The sequence below is a fragment of the Stenella coeruleoalba genome (assembly GCF_951394435.1).
Source record: "Stenella coeruleoalba genome assembly, chromosome: 16".
Taxonomy (NCBI): domain Eukaryota; kingdom Metazoa; phylum Chordata; class Mammalia; order Artiodactyla; family Delphinidae; genus Stenella; species Stenella coeruleoalba.
The window spans coordinates 4,317,139-4,336,657 of record NC_137162.1 but is presented as its reverse complement, the minus strand read 5'-3'; positions in this window follow the sequence as shown (position 1 = coordinate 4,336,657).

Genomic DNA, 19,519 nt, shown 5'->3' with positions numbered 1-19,519 from the left:
GCCTCTGTGGAGTAGAGAAAGGCCGCTGGCATGATTACTGCTCAGACAGTGGCTTATTTATTTTATGATGGCTCTTCAAAGCCAGCAACCCCAGCCTTCCGGCTGCCAGATGCCTCCAGAGTGTCTCCTAAATTGGCCGTGTGAGCCACAACACAAATTTCTGGTGATCTTGGTTTTGTGCAACACACATGCTCACCACTGTCTCTGTGTGTGAAAAGTGAAGGCATGGCCATGGCTTGTCATGATTTGTTATTGTTATAATTTGAATTCCTGCTTTAGCTCCAGCTCTGTGTGACTGGTAATCACACACACTTGGCTCGCCCTGTCACTTTTGCCTCCCAGCAAACCTTTATCCTCTCTCTAGTCGCCACACCTCAAACTCTCCTCTGGGTGTCTACACCCACCAAAATGCTCAGCCAATACATTTGAGTGAAATGTCTGCTTTAGGCTAAGCCAGGCAGCACATCTCATCTCCCTGGATGCAGGAATCAGTTTAGGAATAGACCTATGACACAATCAGGTTGGCGAGGACCAGCAGGACTTACTCCTGGGACCTGGGTTGAGGTACTGATAGATACCAGGGTGTCCTGTGGTCTGAGGACGTGGTCCTGGAGCTGACAGGGAGCCTGTGGGGAAGCTGAAAATCAAGCCAACCCAGGGAAGCAGGACTGAGTGAGGCATCCTGGTGGCATCAACTAAGCCCTAGGCCAGCAAAATGGACCTCTGCGCCCTCTGCTACATGACACAATTATTCCTCTGTTTAGCTTAAGCCAATTCTGATTTTGTGTTCTATTGTTTGCAATCAGAAGAGTTGTCACTAAGACAGATATAGCTGGAAGCTGGATGGTCAGTGGTTGATCATTGTATCTTCCATTTCTCATGTTTCATGACCTTAATTAAACAGTGGGTACAAAAGTTATACTCCTCACATCCTACCAGAGGGTGGGGTTGCCCTGGTGATGGAGGATAGCACTTTGTGTCCGTACCCACTCCCCCACTCATAGGTCAGTGGTGACACACTCGCGAAAGAGCTTGGCTGTGGTCACAGAGGAGAGTAAAGACCACTCAAGGGAAACCAAGGCTTCAGTCACATGACATCCTAACCACCCAGAACCACAGACCTCTCGTAATGGAGGCTGGCTTTGAATAATACAACTTACACTGAACATGAGGTCAGATAGAGCCAGAGCAGCATGTGAGAGGTGAAGGTCAAACATACAAGGAGGCAGGGTATGCTCCAGTTAAACAAGTCTACATATTTAAATCAGAAAGTGAAAGGCTCGGATTCTTCCCAGTCCTGTGAGCTCCCCAGACCTCACTCACTTCTTTCAATAGAAAATGAACAATAATGACCTTCTCTTAAGGGTTTGAGAATTGTGAGAATTCAAGTTAAATATGATCTATGTAAGCCATGGGCACGAAGCAGGTAAAGGGAAAGAAGGAATTCCTCCCATCCCACAGAACAGTTTGCAAGGGGACCCTCTTGTACCACCTCTCTGCTGTGTGTGCCTGTTTTATTTTGTTTGTATTTTTATTATTGTTCTGAATTTCTCTCTCTCTCCTATTTGCTGGAGGGGCTAATGCAGTTTCATCTCTCCTCCACTTCTTATATCCTTAAGAATTTTCTGGGGATAAGGATACCTCCATGGGGACGCACGGGCTTTCTGGGTGAGAGAAAAGGCTTTTTCCAGTTTTATTGAGAATTTACTGGCATCCATCACTGTATAAGTTTAAGATGTACAGCATGATGGCTTGATTTACATATACTGGGAAATTATGACCACAATAGGTTCAGCTCACATCTATCTTCTCACAAAGATAAAATAAAAAGAAAAAGGAAAAGAATAAAGGAAAATATTTTCTCCTTAAAATGCGAACACTTAGGATTTACTCTCTTAATAGTTTTCCTATGTATCACACAGCAGCGTTAACTATAGTCACCCTGTTGCACATTATTATATCCCTATTCCTTATTTACCTTTTAACTAGAAATATGTACCTTTGGCCCACCTTCCTCCAATTCCCCCTCACCCTCATGCCCTGCCTCTAGTAACCATAAGTATGATCTCTTTTTCTATGAGTTTTTTCTAAGACTCCACTTATAAGTAGGATCATAAAGTATTTGTCTTTCTCTGTCTGACTTGTTTCACTGAGCATAATGCCTTCGAGGTCCATCATGTTGTTGCAAGTGGTACGATTTCCTCATATTTTTTTATGGCTGAATGATGTTCTATTGTATATAGATACCATAACTTCTTTATCCATTCACTCACTGATGGACACTTAGGTATTTTCCATGTCCTGGCTCTTGTAAATAATGCTACAGTGAGCGTGGGGATGCAGATATCTTTCCAAGTTTGTGTTTTCGTTACATTTGGATATATTCCCAGAACTGAAGATGTTGGATCATATTGTAGCTCTACTTTTAATTTTTTGAGGAGCCTCCATACTGTTCTCCATAGTGGCTGCACCAATTTACATTCCCACCCACAGTGCACCCAAGGGTTCCCTTAACTCCACACCCTTGACAGCACTTATCTCTTACTTTTTTGATAGTAGCCATACTGAAATGTGTGAAGTGACATCTCATTTTGATTTTCATTTCCCTAATGACTAGTGATGCTGAGCATCTTTTCATGTACATGTTGGTCCTTAGTGCATCTCTGTGGAGAAATGTCTATTCAGGTCCTTTGTCCAATTTTTAATTTTTTTTTTGCTTTTGAGTTATATGAGTTCTTTAAATGTTGTGGATTAGATCTATCTAATATCTTATTAGATAGATAGTATTAGATATATAGTCTAAAAATATTTTTTCCCATTCTCTAGGTTGTCTTTTCATTTTGTTGATGGTTTGTTTTGCTGTGCAGAAGCTTTTTAGTTTGATTTAGTCCCTCTTGTTTATTTTTGATTTTGTTGCTTGTGTTTCAGGTGTCATATCCAGAAAGTCATTACCAAAGTCATTACCAAAACCTATGTCAAGGAGTTTTGTGCATATGTTTTCTTCTAGGAGTTTCATGGTTTGGGGTCTTACATTTAAGTCTTTAATCCAGTTCAAGTTAATTTTTGTGAGTGATGTACAATACAGGTCCAGTTTCATTCTTTTACATGTGAATATCCAGTTATCCCAGCACCATTTATTGAAGAGATCGTCTTTTCTCCATTGAGTGTGCTTGGCTCCCTTGTCTAATATTGGTTGACCATGTATGCTTAGCTTTATTTTTGGGCTCTCCATTGGTCTATTTGTCTGTTTTATGTCAATTCCATACTGTTTTGGTGACTGTAGCTTCATAATATAGTCTGAAATCAGGTAGTGTGATGTCTTCTGCTTTGTTCTTCTTTCTCAGGATTTCTTTGGCTATTCAGGGTCTTTCGTGGTTCCACACAAATTATAGGGGTGTTTTTTCTATTTCTATAAAAAATGCCATTGGGATCTTGATAGGGATTGCATCAATTCTATAGATGGCTTTTGATGGTATTGAGATTTTAACAACATTAATTCTTCCAGTTCATGAATACATGATACCTTTCCATTTATTTGTGTCTTCTTTGATTTCTTTCATAGTTTTCAGTGGAGAGAACTTTCACCTTCTTACTTCAACTTATTCCTAAGTATTTCATTGTTTTTGATGCTACTGCAAATGGGATCAGTTTATTTCTTTTTCAGAAATTTTGTCATTAGAAATGTCTTAACAATATGAGTAACGGTGGGACGGGCTGGGACTTTAAGTGTACACTCGTTATTGCTATTCAATCAGCATTGCCCAGGTGTAGGTGGTCTGGCATCCTAGCTAGAAGAGCCTATTCATCTTCTTGCTTCAGTGTGGAATGTTTTTCTGACTTTCAACTCAGCTGGGCTGCAGACAATGCGTCATTTGCCTATTAATCCTCATTGTGGTGGCGAAATGCAAATGAAGTCGTCTTTGATGTATTAGAGGTCTAATAGCAATTTCTGACTTTCTTTCCTGGAGCCAAAGTCTTCCCAAAACTCAGCCCCAGGAAGATGACATTAACAGTGGTGTGGCTCATGCAGGAGGCTGGCTGGTGAGCACGATGCCTTTTCTATGAGAGCATTCATTACCAAATTAGACTGTCAGTGAGTATCCTTGAAACTCCAGAACAGAAGAGAAAGAATGTTTTTTAAGCAGAGAGAAAGTTAGAAAGCAATTAGTATGCACTAATTAAGAATAATAATAATACCATTTTGAACTGGTGCCTAGAACGAGAGTTGATTTGGGCCCCTTGCCAAACTTGATATCTACGGCTGCTGTCTTTCAAGTTGTCACACATCTATTTTGAGATATGACTGTGGTGCTCTGTTTTGAAACATTAATTGTCGACATTTATTGAGGAGATTTTATAACCTCACTTAGGCATCTAATTTCACACAGCATCTGAGATTGATGTCACTGATTTAAGTGTTTAGAAAAGAGCAAGGAAAGTAAGTGGAGAAAATAAAAATATGTGTACCTCATTGCTATGGAGGGACAAAAGACTTTCACTTGGACGTCCAACACCCTAGAAGCCATCGTACTGGTAATCAAATGTGCGACACACATTGCCAAGTATCCTGGGCCGTCACATCTGCCATCACCACCTGTGATCGTTTTCTTCCTCTTTTGCACTAAATAATCAATTACAAGATTCTGGGTTTTTCTCCCCTCACTCATTTATTACTGGCTCAAGACCTTGCTTCCAGTAGCGCCAGAGTGAGAGCACGAGAGCTTTCTGCTTTGGAGGACAGGGGAACGATTTGTGAATCGTTATTAGCTGTGCTAAGGATGAACACAGCCATTGCAAAAGTATGTGCATATCTGTGTTGAAGATGGTTTTAAAATGTAAAACCTCATAAAACTCAATGCTTCTGAAGGTTTGGGCTTGAGCCAGGATCTCTCTGAGCTTCTGTTAAATTGTCACAAACTTTCCGGAGAGCAATTTTGTATATGAATCTCCTTACTGTTGAATGCAGTATTTCCTTTTCCTAAGAAAATGATCAGCACCTAACATCTACTAGAAGCTCAAACTTGGTAAACTGAATGAAAATGTAAAGAATTATATTATATATATATATTCTGTAATGATTATATATATAATATAGTGGTGTGTGTGTATACATATATACACACTATATATATATCACTATATATATATCAGCATTAACCCCTGCCAAAGGAAGTAACCTAAATGTTCAGCAAAAGGGAAATCATTATGTTATAATGGAATATTATGCAACCATTAAAAATAAGGTGTACTGAGTTTTTAATGGAGTTTATAGATTTTCCAATGATACTGATAAAATGTTAAGCTAAAAAAGGAGAATAATATAAAACTATATATACTATAAGCTCAAGATATACATGCATGGAAAAGAGAAGGATGATTTTTAATTTGTTATTTATACCACTCTGTATTTTTAAAAATTTCCACAATGAACACACAGTATATAGTTTTGTGTTTGTGTGTGTATGTGTAATAACATAACATTTAAAATATGCATGCAGAAATTAAAATACTCTTCAAAAAGATCTTATTATCCTAGGCAGTATAAAAAATACCAAGTCCTCTATTATTTTCAGGTCTACCCTTATTAGCAGATGTTAGATTTTTCTCTAGAGTCTTTCTTAGACAGAAGTAGGCACCGTACCTGATGGTCCGTGTGGTGTACACTCAGTCCTAGGTACATGTAAGGCAAATATGAAATAGTATCAAAACCTTGTCCAGTTGTGCTGGGTATCTTAATGGTACAGCATGGGGTCACCTTCATGCCCCGGTTAGGTTGGTGCAGCAACGCTATTCAAAGAAGACTGTGGCATAAGATAAACTTGGGACTGAGGGTATCTCTGACTTAGGGTGAGGTGTACTCTACACCTTACAGGTTGAACATTGCCTGGAAGCTTCTTAGAAACGCTCAGTATCAGTTCCCACCCTGACCTACTGCATCCGAAGCTGCCATCAGTAAGATCCTCAGGGGAGTCCTGAGTACGTTCCAGGTTGAAAAATGCTACTGGAGAAGGTGACTTGGGAGAGCTGATGGCAGGGCTTGCAACCCTGGGGAGGGTGTTCACACCCCCCTTTTTTCTGAGAAGGGGAATTGGTGGTCATGGTGATTGATTTTCTGTAGGTGGTAGGAAATCAACTTCAATAAGTATGTGTAACCTGCATCAAGCCTATTGGGATGATGTCTGAATCAGAGCTCATTGAATCGGTCGTGAAGAAGTGAAGGTGGAGTCTGGTGGGGGGGACCTGGTGAGCTGAAAATCAGACAATCCTGAAAATCCCTTTTGGGGGTGTGTGGTCCCAGAACCCAGGCTGCGAAGGTGAGCCCCTCAGAGGGCAGTGCCCCTGAAATTTGTTGGCAGCCCTGCTAGCCTCAGAATGATGAAACTGGCTCATCTTTGTCTTTTTTTCTAAAGAAAGACATTGACAAAATGTGTCCAATGTGAGTTTTGTGTGCCCGTCGATCAGTAGTCCGTGGAGGCCTCATCCCCTTAGCTTGAAGTTTCTCCCTAGAAAGCCCCTGTCAGATGTCCCTGTGTCTCTGGCCACAGGCAGCAAACCCACCTATGAATCCACAGGTAAGCTGGGAGGTAGCAGACACCTGTCCTCAGACCTGTGCTGGTTCCGATAGAAGAAAACCAGAAAACCCAGAAAAGAAGAACTTTCTACGAGTCTTTTACAAAGAACGAATGGGCTCCATCTAACGGGCAGACCTTGAACGGATCCTAAGATCGTTTTCGCTTTTGACCTTTTTTCTTTTATGATGATGACTTTTTTCTTTTAATGCTCCTGGCCAAAGGAAGTATGAGTTAGGTAGCCAGCCTCTTTGCCTTTTCTTCTCAAGTCTGTCTGAGGGGCCCTCACATTTTAGAGAAACTGATGCTTCGTCCTGTTGGAGATCTGATCCAGGCTCTGGGCACAAAACCACTAACGCAGGGGGAACAATCCATTCACATACCTGGAAGGTTAACTTCTGTTAATAGTGTGTTAACTCTTCCCCCACCAGACACACCTACCGCCTCCACCGGATTTCATCAGCCAGAGACTTCTCCACTGAGGAGTGAGCTGAAACTGGACCCATTTCTACCTGGCTTAAATGATAGAAGTGACACAATGTCTTCCAACGTTAACTATTGGGATCTAGAATCAGCAGGAGGATGGCTGGAGCCCAAAGGGGTATCAGCATTAGTGGCCCAAACACACGTCCACGCCAGGTGGAAGCCTGAACCCTCCGGGAGGACAGCGGATTCCAGGCTGGGACTCGGAGTTCCGGCTCTGCTGGCCATCTCTCCCACTTCTCTCTTCTGCTTTCCCTGAGTCGTTCTGGTTTGGACCGTGCTACGGTCCTGCACACAGCTGTCTCCCATCTGCACCCTCACCTCTGCTCTCTCTTCCTCCATCCAGCCTCCCCTGAGCCCCCAACTCCTGCCCTGAGGGGTCTCACCTTTCCCACAAGAACTCACCGACACCTCCCAGTGCTCGTGACTGTACAGATCTCACCCTGGCACACTCCTATTAGCAAGGAATTAGCTGTGACACCTCACCCCTGACCAAATAGAAAAAAAAAAGTGTGAATTAGCAGTTGTCACCTGGGCATTGCAGGGGTCTGGGACTTGAAGCCTTGAGCCCTGCGGAACCAGCCGTGACCCCGTGGAGCTCAGCAAAGCAAGCAGTGGCACAAACTCAATTTTGCCTGCGGCTGCCCGGGTAGGCACAGGGCTGAGCCTGGGCCCCAGACCTTGTTAGACCTCCCGGGGCACGGATGGGTGGATGCACTGTCCACGCTGGCTGTGCGTGGTTCCCGCAGGGCTGGAAGGAGACCCGGATCCTGCACACACGTGGCTTCTGCATTTAGGCTGCGGTTTTGTGAGGACAGGGCTGCAGTCTCACTGGCACCTTTACCCGATGCTCACAGCTGCTCATAACTTTTTCCACTCACACAGGCATCCGTGCGGGAGACACGCCTCCTCCCTCAGTGTCCCTGTTACAGGCAATAATGTCACGCCACAGCACCCTGCGCAGGGCAAGTGCTTGGCGCCGAGACGGACCCGAGGAGCCCACGTGCAGCTGCGGTGGCGGCAGGAGGGCGTGTGCTGGTGCAGGCTCTTCACTGAGCGCTTTAAAGCCTGGCTCTCACCCTTCCCATCCCTTCCCTCCAGGTAGGATGTTATTTTCCCCGGGTCCCCATTTTCCGTTGTGCTCACGGCACAGACAGAAGCACGGAAGACCCATAACTTGAATCACAGACACCTTGACATTTTGTTCCAGAATGAGAATGTCCCCGAGGCTTACGCCAGGGAGCGAGACAGCCCGTTCGGATGTGTTTTAACAGGTGGCCTCTGCCGCGCTGGAGGGCCCACTACGTCTGGGAATTGAGATGGATTCAGCAAGTGCCTATCACATCTCATCCTCAGTACCAGGGCCTGGGGACAAAAAGATGCATAAAAGCAAGAGAGACAAACAACTAAATATTTAGTGTGCAATTTGTAAATGTAGGTAAAGATGCTCTGGCAATAGACGGGGAAGCAAATTGACTCCGGATGGGCTGTTCAGAGTCGGGGTAAATGGTCTCTGAAGGGGAGGAGCTGGGCTCGGATGGGCCAGGTTGTGCTGCAGAAACAGCCACCCCAAACCTCAGAGGCTCGACTGTAAAGGTTATTTGTGCATCTGATGGAAAACGGAAGGAGGCTTGCCCTGCTGAGGTATGTTGGATCCAAGAGAACAGTTATTTAGGAATGATGGATGCGTTTGCTTGTAACATGATGTCTTATCAGAACCTCTCTGCCTGAGTGCCTGCAGGGCACTAGATACTGAGAGCAGATACGTAAGAAAATAATGAGTGGGCAGGAAAAATAACCCCCGATCACAATGCACTTTCAAATGCGGGGGTCCTCGAGGGTCTGAGCTGGCCTCATGTGTGCTCGACAGCCCCCAGTCCTGTTAGACTTTCGGGAGGTTCGCAGACCCCATGGCTAGCGTGAGCTCACAGAGCTCTGTGGGTGAGAGAGCAGGCTGCCAGGACAGAGGGCTGACCGTGAAGACCTGCCCCCACCCAAAAACAGGGTCAGTTAAATTATTTGAGCCTCTGAATCTCAGTCTCGAGTGAAAGAAGCTGCATTGCTTCCAGTGAGCTAGTCTGGAGTGACCAATAGCGAAAATTTAGCTTATGACGGCAGAAGTTGATTTCTTGCCCATGGAACAGACCCAAAGAGGGCGCAGATCAGCCGGCTGCGGTCTCTGGGTGAGGGCTGTGTCCAGGCTGCTCCATGGCCAGGCAGGGCTGTCACAGTCCCCACCAGAAGGAACCAAGCACAGAAGAACACGGGTTTATGCGCCAAGCCCAGGTGTCGCCCACTGGGTTCACGTTCCACGGCAGAGACGTAGTCACGTGCCTGCACCTGGGCGTAAGAGAGGCTGAGAAATGCCATCTAGAATGTGTCCCAAGCAGGGGCAATACTTGGAGCCTTTGGAAGAGAGGAACACTCGGATTGAAAGGGCTTAATCAAAGTCACAGGCTATGCTGAAACCCATTTCTCTCTTCCCTGCTTGTCTAGGAAAACAGCGAGCTGGACCATTTACTGCAGAGGAGTAGAGCATAAACTCATCGAGAATGTGGCCTGAATGAGGGGCAGCCTGGTTCCCCGTAGAGCCAAACCATGTGCTGGCTCCTGAAGGCCACGTTCCTCAGAGAGAGCTCGTCACTTCCAGAGAGCAGACCACCCCTTGAGGCTTAGAGAGTCCCTGCCATCTGGGGTGACTTACCTCTGTCTGGGCAAGTGGGGGCAGGCTTCCTCGATTTTGTGGCCATCCCTGCCGATTGAGTGTGCAGGGCTGGTGCAGCGCTCCTGGGATCCACGGGGACTCAGCCCCACATAGCCAACGATGGCCATCCCTGGGGTCCACACCAGAGTCCATCTGGCCTCTCAGAGGAGCTGCTTGACCATAAATCCACTTCATCCAGTACATATCCCTGACCACACTAGCTGAGAGTCAGCGCTTAACTTTCTATCTAGGGATTCAGTGAGCAGGTATCTTTACAGAGCAACAGGAGCCGCTGTATTTGTTGAATTTACTTGGGTTTATTTCAAAGTACTTGTTGTATATGTGGAAATGCAACTGGGCTTGGGGTTTTGCTGCTGTGGCTTGCCACCGGAGTTCTGCCACACGGCCACGTGTGTGACACATCCCAGCCATCTGATGATGGGGGAGATGGTACGTGTGATAGCATGACTTGATTTTATCTACGTTCTCACTTGTCTAACATCATCAGAATTTCATCGAATATAATCACGTTAAGGTAAAATGCGTTTAAACTGCTAATGGACTGGGTCATTGACTTTAACAATGTTGTCAACACTACATTTAATTACTGTACAAGCTCTTCTTCCAGATCACGTTTCCTGGGATCTGCTGGAGTGATATTAAAATACTTTGGCAGATAATAATGAACGAAACAACTCTTTTATAATCCAGGAGAAGTACACGCGCTTGTACGGTAAAGAGGAGGAGAGGCCGCTGGCCCTGCGCGCACACACAGGCACCCGGCCACGCTCACAGCCGCCCCGTGACACTGGGAAGTGATCAGCGGTGCTCTGGAGAAGATGCAGTGGCCCTGGGGGCAGGTGGCACGAAGTCATGCCGCACCGTGGCTGGGTGGCTCCTGGAGAGCATGGCGGAGGGAAGGGCTCCAGTGGAAGGGGCTGCTGCTCCTCTGGGCAGACGCTGAGGAACCCAGGCCACCCTTCTAGACAAGAGGGGGTCCCAGGCTCAGCCCAGCAGGGACCCTGCAGTAGGCTTGGTGGAAAGAGGGGATACATTCAATCTGGGGAAGTTAAGCAGTGTTTAATAAAGGGACTGCCCATTTGGGGCAGGATTGGGGAAAACTTAAGATAGAAGAGGGGTATCCCTGAGCCAGTCCCCAGGAGCATTGCCAGCCTTAGGCTGGGGTGCCAGGGAGAGTGGTCAACTCTACTGCAGAGAGAGTGGCACGGAGAAGGCTGCCTGACAGAAGCTGTGGCTGAATGTGGAGGGAGGCCCCTTCCCATCTGACAAGGAGGATGCTGGAGGCCCTCTCTCCCCCTGCGCCCTCTGGGTCTCCTGCAGTACCACTTGTGGGTTAATGCTGAAGAAACACATGATGCGTCCGAGGCTGGTGTGCCACCCGGCACAGAGCAGGGGGGAGGGTGGATGTGAAGGCAGAGAGCAGGGGTGCAGCACAGCCGCGGCCTCTGACCTCTCGGGACAGAGGGATTCTCACTGCAGGGATCACCTGCAGGCCCTAAATCAGGAAGAGAGAACAGGATTGTCCTCAGGGAAGGGAGAGCTGAATGAGAGGAGGATCGGGGTTATAGTCGCGGGAGGGTCGTTGACCAGCAGTGAGGCCGGGCAATTCTCGTGACCCCTATTTTCTCATGTGTAAAATGGAAATCACTCCCCAAGTTTTCTGTGGCGCTCAGGCCAGATCAGAAACGTGAGGAGTATGGAGGGCAGTGCTGAGAAGATGAAGCAGAGGCAGAGCTGGGGGCGTGAGGCAGTGTGTGGTGTGGTGGAGGAGCAGGGCAGGTGGACAGGAGAGGGAAGAAGAGGGTCGGCTCTCCTGACCAGGGGCAGCAGGTGCCGTGCCTCAGAGCTCACACGCTGCCTTGTAGCAGCAAGAGATGGGGGCTCGGCCTCTGCCAATGGTAAGAAGAAAAAAGTGAAGGGACTTGAAGTGGTTACAAGGGTCAATTGTTTCACGTGTCAATGCAGAGAGGTTAGGAGTGGATGGGTCTTGTTTTAGTTACCTAGTGCTGGGTGACACGTTAGCACAGTCTCGACAGCTCAAAATGACATACGATTAAGTCTCACAGTTTCTGTCCATCAGAAGTAAGGACACAGCTTAGCCGGGCTTTAATCAAGGTGTTTGTGGCAGGACTGTGTTCTCATCTGAAGGCTCAGCTGGGGATGGTTCTGCTTCTAAAACTATGTGTTTGTTGATAGAATCCATACTCTTGCAGTGGAGGGACTTGGAGCCTACGTTTCTTGCTGGCTGTTGGCTGGAGACAACTCTCAGGGCCTGGCCACGTGGGCCTCTCCATGGGCCATCTCACAAAGCCAGCAAAGGGGAGTGTGTCCTAGCAAGGCCAGTGTTACGCTGGTGTGCAGCGTGATCTTGTGATTGTGCGTATGCAATCCACGCATCCTGTCATTTCACCATATTCTGTTGGCTAGAAGTAAGTCACAGGTTTCCCCACATTCCAAGGCTGGGGAGGGGCACTACACAAGGGTGTTAACACCAAGAAGGGCACCACTGGCCCCCTTGAGTCTGTCCACTGCAGGTTCCATGACACACACGTCAAGTGTTTTCATTTTAAAAAATCAAATAATTACCCAATATAATCTTTTATGTGTATGTCTGTAAATGTTCTCTCTTTTTTCTTAAAAAGAAAAAAAGAGGCTAATACGGATTCACTTGCATGCAGGGCCTGTTGATTTGAAGTATATTATTTCCTTAAGTTGTGGCATCGGAATCCAATTACGATTCTCTAAGAAAAAGAGCCACGGGAAAATCCCCAAAGTATATTTGAGACACCCCTGGGGATGCCACTGGCCTCAGTAAGAGAAACAGTCACTTCAGAAACTGAAATTTTATTCTAGAGACATGGCTTTTCATGGGAAATTATGGTAAAAGAGAGGTTTTTATATTTAAAAAGTAATTTTGCTTTTAGGTTTTCAGCCCAATGACAACAGAAAAAAAAAAGAAAAATTCTCAAGTAAATTACAAAACTCCCTGAAATATATCTGTGGACCTCTGGCCTTGGACAATATTATGAGAAATATTATTTCAAACCATTAATCTCATTGTACACAATTGTAATAATGTCAGATTTATAGAGATCATAACATTCATGTTTTAGGATATGTAAAAAGAATCACAACAAGTTGATTTTTGGCTTATAACATGGTCCAGGTTGAACATGATATATCAGAAATACTGCAATTGTGACTGCAAGAAGACTATGGGAAAAATTTTAGATAGTAACTAGATATTTTGCTAGTTGTTTTAAAACTGAATTTAAAGCATCTGTCTATATGCTTTTATGTAACTAGATACTAGGGTAATTAATTGACCTTCTAAGTTTTTCCAACTTCATCTGAACTTTTTAATAAAACATATTCATTATTTTCTCAGTTATTTGTTTCATGCATCTTACAGATGCATGAGTTAAACATATTAATTATAATAAATAAATAATAATAATATTTATTATTATAATATTTATATAACAAAAGATAGGAGAAGCAGCGGGTATTCCCTTCCATGATCCACAAATAATTCAATTCTTTAACTTGTTCCAGTTTTTTGGTTCCTGCTGGGCCAGTCACTGGGCTCCGCACACGGAACCTTCCTGGGTGTTGTCTCTAAAAGCTCCCCCCAGAATGTGGTGATTTGTCCCAGGAAGTTTAGGGAGGTAGGGGTGTCCCTGCTACTCTGTGGGCAGCTGGTACCCAGACAAATTTTCAGGCAACTTTGAACTCGAGGGAAAGGGACATATTTGGGAAGAGAGTTTGCTTGTCTGGAGGAGACAAGTTACCCCGCCGGTCCAGCCCAGGGAGGAGGGGCAGCAGGAAGCACCACCTCTGCTCCACCGGGAGCTTGCGGTGGAGGTGGAGGACCCTAAACTTCCTTCCTTCTCAGCTAACAATCCCACATTCTCTGACTTCAGAGAGTCTGATCCCTTCCCTTCCCAAAACTTTGCATTTAGACTTAAAAGAACCAATGTAAACAAAACTGAGGGAGTTGCTAAGCAAAGAGCGTCTTAAATACTTGTTTGCATTTAGACCCTCCCGGAGAGCCCGTTCTGAGGGCCTGTTGGAGGGAAAGCCTCTGTGTGGTACCTTTGAAGACCTTGTGGAGCCTCTGGGGAACCAAGCTGGGGAAGTTCATGGAACTCCAGCTGAGAACAGGAAGCTCTCCCCATGGACTGTGTTTGGGTCACCTGGTCCAGCCTGTGTGCTGCACACTCAGGGGCTCCCAGGTGCAGACAGCGCTGTGCATGGTACTTTCTGGAGGGGAGCGCTGGGACGCCCTGCAGGGGCCTGGGAAGGAAGATGGAAACTGAACCAGGACCCATTCACCACCTGAGCTTTGGCCGCGGGTGAAGGGAAAGAGAAGAGGACAGGTGGGGAAGGAAGGCAGGCCCACGGCTCAGGGTCAGAGTCAAAACTCTCTGGAGGTGGCCAGGGTGTGTTGACCTGGACACTGGTGGCCGCCCAGGTGCCCAGGTCCCCCTTCGGGACGGAGGCTCTCATTCCTCAGCTGGGGGAATTGTTGGCTCCTGGTGAAGGCCCGTGACAGAAGCCCTCCCCAGAAATTGCCCTTGGAGAGAGGATGCTGCCTGGCCCAAGGTCGAGCCCCTCGTGAGGGCAGCCCGTATCTGGCAGCTGGTCACTGCAGGGCTGCAAGGGCCTGGCCCCTGGCCTGGATCCCACCACCTTGGGGGGCCATCCTAGCCCCAAGTGCCTTGTGGGGTCTTCTGCAACCTCATCTCAGCACACCTCCCACTTCTGGGCTCCACGGGGGCTGTTTCCCAGGCTCTGTCTGGTCACCCCTGCCTGCCACGCTCAGGGCTCCAGGGCAGAGCCTAACACACCTGCTTCCATAGCCCCAACCCAAACCCCAGCTTCTTCTCCATCTTTAAACCTTTGCAAGTGATTCCTTTGTTTCTTCTCAGCCTCTTCCTCTCGCCAGCATCCCTTTCACCAGCACAGCCTCGAGACTGGATTCGTGGCTTCCCTGCTTCCTTAAGATTCCCAGAGCTTGGAAGGAGGACATGAGAGAAAGAAATGTGTCCTCTTGGAAACAGCTGAGATTTTGCTTAGAGTAAGGCTGTGTCTAAGAACCTGCAAATCCTAGAATTCCAGGGAGGAAGGGCAAGCTTTACAAAGTTCATGTCCTCTGACGTATTTGAGTTTAAATCCACCACTTTCTTCTGTGTTTTTCCTTTTTCCCACCGATCCTATCTTTCTTTTTATCTTCTTGCTTGCCTTGCCTTCGATTGGATTGGATTTTTAAAAAGTCATTTCATTGCTTTTCCTCTTTCAAGTTAGAAATTTTCTCAGATTCTATTTTTTAGGGATTACTCTGGAAACCACAACGTGCAGACTTAATTTATTTGAGTTTAAAGTTATCCGAAATCTTTTTCCTTCTCCCGGATAATACAAACAATCTAGTATATTTTAACTACTTACTAGCTCCTGGTTGGAATTTTCATTCTCTCTTTCTTTACTAACCCCACTAGATATAATTATTGTTACTATGTCATTTGTATTTGACCAGAAACTCATTCTTGTGCTGAAGACCTTTCAAAGGGGAAAGTCATCTTTCCTTAGTTTCTTTTAAAATATTTTCATTGTCTTTGGTTTTCTACGGTCTCAGTTGGCTTTTCTAGATATTTCTTTTACTTCTCCTGTTTGGGATTAGCTTGACCTCTTGAATCTGTGGATTAGGGTATTCCACTGGTTTGGGAAAATCCTCAACTCATGATCTTGTCAAGTATTTCCTGTTCTGCATTTTCCCCTGTCCTTCTGGGCCTCTGGTCATACACGCATGTGCCTGTCTAACTATGTTCCCCATGCTCCCGGCCCTCCCTCCTGAGGTGTATGCCATTGTTTGGTCTGTGCTGTATTCTGGATTGTTTTGTTTTTCCACTTGTTCACTAATTCTCTTTGTCCATCATCCATTCTGCTGTCAAGTGTATCTCTTGATTTTGTTAAATGTTCAGTCACTGTGTCTTTCATTTCCAGAAGCTCTTTGGTCCTTTTTCATATCTGCCATGTCGCCTTTTATTGTTTTTGATTCCCAGATTGTCCTATATTTATTTTTTTTAATTTTATTTATTTTTGGCTGCGTTGGGTCTTCGTTGCTGAGTGCTGGCTTTCTCTAGTTGTGGCGAGCGGGGGCTCCTTTTCGTTGCAGTGCGCGGGCTTCTCACTGCAGTGGCTTCTTTTGTTGCAGAGCACGGGCTCTAGGCACACGGGCTTCAGTAGTTGTGGCTCGCGGGCTCTAGAGCGCAGGCTCAGTAGCTGTGGAGCACGGGCTTAGTTGCTCTGTGGCATCTTCCTGGACCAGGGCTCAAACCCGTGTCCCCTGCATTGGCAGGCGGATTCCCAACCACTGTGCCACCAGGGAAGCCCTTGTCCTTTGTTTCTTTAACCACAGGAAGCACATGAAAGTTGTGGTGCCTCTGCCCCCAAATTCCAGCACCGAAGTTTGTAAGCCTCTGTCCTGCCCTCAGCGATTTCTGTTCTTTCTTGCTCATCTTGCTTATTTCCTTGTGTGGCCCTGCGAACATTTACTCTGCACTTTGTGAGACTGTGCCCTCCTCCGAGAGGGGCCAGCTGGGGCCTGCGTCCTCGTCTGAGCTTCCTTGTCCCACCCAGGCCTGGGACACAGCTACGTACCATGGCTGCTCTGGGATCACACCCTCCGAGGGACAGGATGCTCTTCCTGTCCCCATAGGGTCTCTCCTATGGTCCTCCAAGATGGGGAGGGAAGGGCATGTTGGTGTTTACCTCACACCCTCAAAGCATCCCACCCCCAAAAGGGTGGGTTCCACAAAGGTCCTCAGGGTTTGTGATTCCGACCTCTCTGAGTAATTCCAGAACATGGCCTGCGGCTCCCTATTACCATTTCAGTTCTTTTCTGCTTTTAAGGGGATGTCTGTTTCGTGAAGTGTTTTTTAATTTTTTCAATGAGAGTTACTCCTAATAATCCAGCCACCATTACCGGTAACAGAATCTTCCCTGTTGATCTCCAGGGGAAATCTGAAGCCATCCTGACTTACCTTTTTGGAAGCAACTTCTTTTCATTTTGCTTTTGTTTCCTGCATGGGTACTTGTCATATTTTTTATTTATCCTTAAAACTCGAGGCTTTTATCAATGTATGTCTATGAGGTTTTATTTAGTGCAAATCCGGTTTTTGCTAGTGAGAAACCATTTGAGACTTTAGATTCAAGCTTTTCTTCCCTCATCTTTAGGAAGATTTATTTTGCTTCTGTTCCATTTATCCTGGGCTCTTCATGAAGAGTAACCGTCTACACACCCCATCTCCATTCTTTGCCCTTCTCATCTGTCATATTCTCTCTCACGATGTTAATTGTTTTATTCTTCTTCCCTCACTCCTCGGAAGGTCGTAAATCCTTTCTTGATCTGATGTTTTATTGCAGGATCACTTGCCTCATTTAGAGCCTCCGGTCCTATTTTATTCTGTGTCAACATCATTTCTTTTCTTTAATTTGTTCTTTATTGACTCCCTTTGAATTATTCACTGCCTTTCATCCTGTTGGTTATTTGTTCATCCTTCATCTCTTGTTTCTGAAAATGTTTCTATTTTTTAAAGATATTTTTGAGAGCTCCAATAGACGCTATTCAACTTTACTGAAGTTTATTTGTGTAAGTTTTTATTTTTTTACATATTTTTCAAAAGTGCTCTTTTCCTATATGGTGAGTTTTGCTACTTTTTGAATGTCACGGAATCTCCAGGTTTTGTCTTGCTCTTCACTTATTATTGAATGCAGAAGGGTGTCTCCAGGTCTGGTGAATGGCCATAACGAGATGGGGTGGATTCCACCTCCACTGCGCTCCTCTAATGCGCACCTCAATGGGCCAGAACATTAGCAGACACAGCTGTGTCCTAAGAGATCAGGAGCCCCACCCTGAGGGGTGGAGAGGGAGCCCTGGGCAGTCGCAGCAGACAGCTCCTTCCTTGTGGATTCCTCACTCGACTCATGCATTTGTCTGGTCCCTCATCTAGCACTGATCCTGCACCTTCTCTGGATGGTGTACCTGACTTGGTGCTGCGCTTGGAAATAAGACAGTTACAGCTCCTGCCTGTGCGGGGCTTATATTACAGTAGAAGAAACAAATAAAAACTAACTGATTACATAATTCAGTTTTATAGTTCAATAGTTCATGACACCTACTGTAGCACAGGGTAGCCTTTACTACCTGCGTCTCTGCTTCTGCTCCTAGACAATGTGTGAAATCTTAATGGAAACACAATTCCTTCAGTAACATCTTGGTGCCACTTATATTTTACCTGCTGCTTCAGGTAGAAGTCCTGTCCTCTGTTGAATTTTGCTTGGTGAAGTAGTTGAAGAAACAGTGGGTCCTTTCAGTGGAGGGCATTTTCTAAATTTTGACCTGCAGGGGAGAGATGCCTCCCAGATGGGGTGCTCCCTGTGTGTGCCCATGCCACTCACAGCTCTGCTGGCTCCTGGCCAAAATGCAAGTGGTATGAAAGGGTGAAAGTGTAACACACACACCCAGGGTTTTCCTTATTATTTTTAGTCTCCTTTTGTACTTCTGACAGTGTTTCGGTGAGATGAGTGGCTGGACATCTGTGCTGAGATCACCACTTTACTCAAAAGCTTTGCTAATTTTTTAGGACTTCCCTGGTGGTGCAGTGGTTGAGAGTCCGCCTGCCGATGCAGGGGATGTGGGTTCGTGCCCCAGTGCGGGAGGATCCCACGTGCCACGGAGCGGCTGGGCCCGTGAGCCATGGCTGCTGAGCCTGCGCGTCCGGAGCCTGTGCTCCGCAATGGGAGAGGCCACAGCAGTGAGAGGCCCGTGTACTGCCAAAAAAAAAAAAAAAAAAAAGCTTTGCTAATTTTTTAAAACTTGGGGGCATGCAGCCACTTTCTCCACTGTTATTAAAGGACAGTGACTCTTTACTTGGAAGGTTTCTAGGCATTGTATAGAGGAGAACTGTCTGGACTGTGGTTCCCCCTTCCTTTCCTCAACCAGCCCCTTCTCCCTTCTCCCTGGGTCTCAGTTTTCTCATTCATACAATGAGGAGAATTGATCTGGGTATTAAAGCGAGAAAGGGTCTTGGACATTCTGTAACTTACATGAGAATGAGCCTCTATCAGAATGAAGGTGCTATGTTGGGAGAGCCAGAGAGAAAGAGATCAGAAAAGGCAGAAATGTGAGAGGAGACAGAGCGAAGGAGAGTGGGAGCCCAAGGCAACACCAGGAAGGAGAGAGTGGTGACCTGTGGTCCAGGGTCAGCACCACACAGAAGGGCTCCCAAAGGAAGTAGCAGCCCTTCAACTCACACATCTGTGCTGGTTCCACACGGAACGTAGAGCAAAGACCTCCAAGTCTATGGTTCTAAAGATGGATTGCTTTGGACCCTCAGTTCTTGTTTCTGGCGCGATTTCCAGATGCATGATATTAACAATGCCAATGTAAGTGAATGTTTTTTCCTCCCTTGCTCAATTCTTTTGCAGTGTTTTGTGCTGGGATGGGGAGGATATAGTTTTCATTTGGTTGCCTCACTCTTGTCAGTTCTATGAGCGTTTGTCCTGGCTCTCACAGATGTTGATATTTATTCTGTAGAAATTATAAATTTTGAACCAACCTTCCTTTTAACCTAATGAGCTCCACTTTCAGTGTGATCATTATTCATTGTGCTCTAATAGGAAATCTTTTTGTTTGCTAAGAATGTTTGGAAAAAAACTTGTTCTAGAGTCTATGTGATAT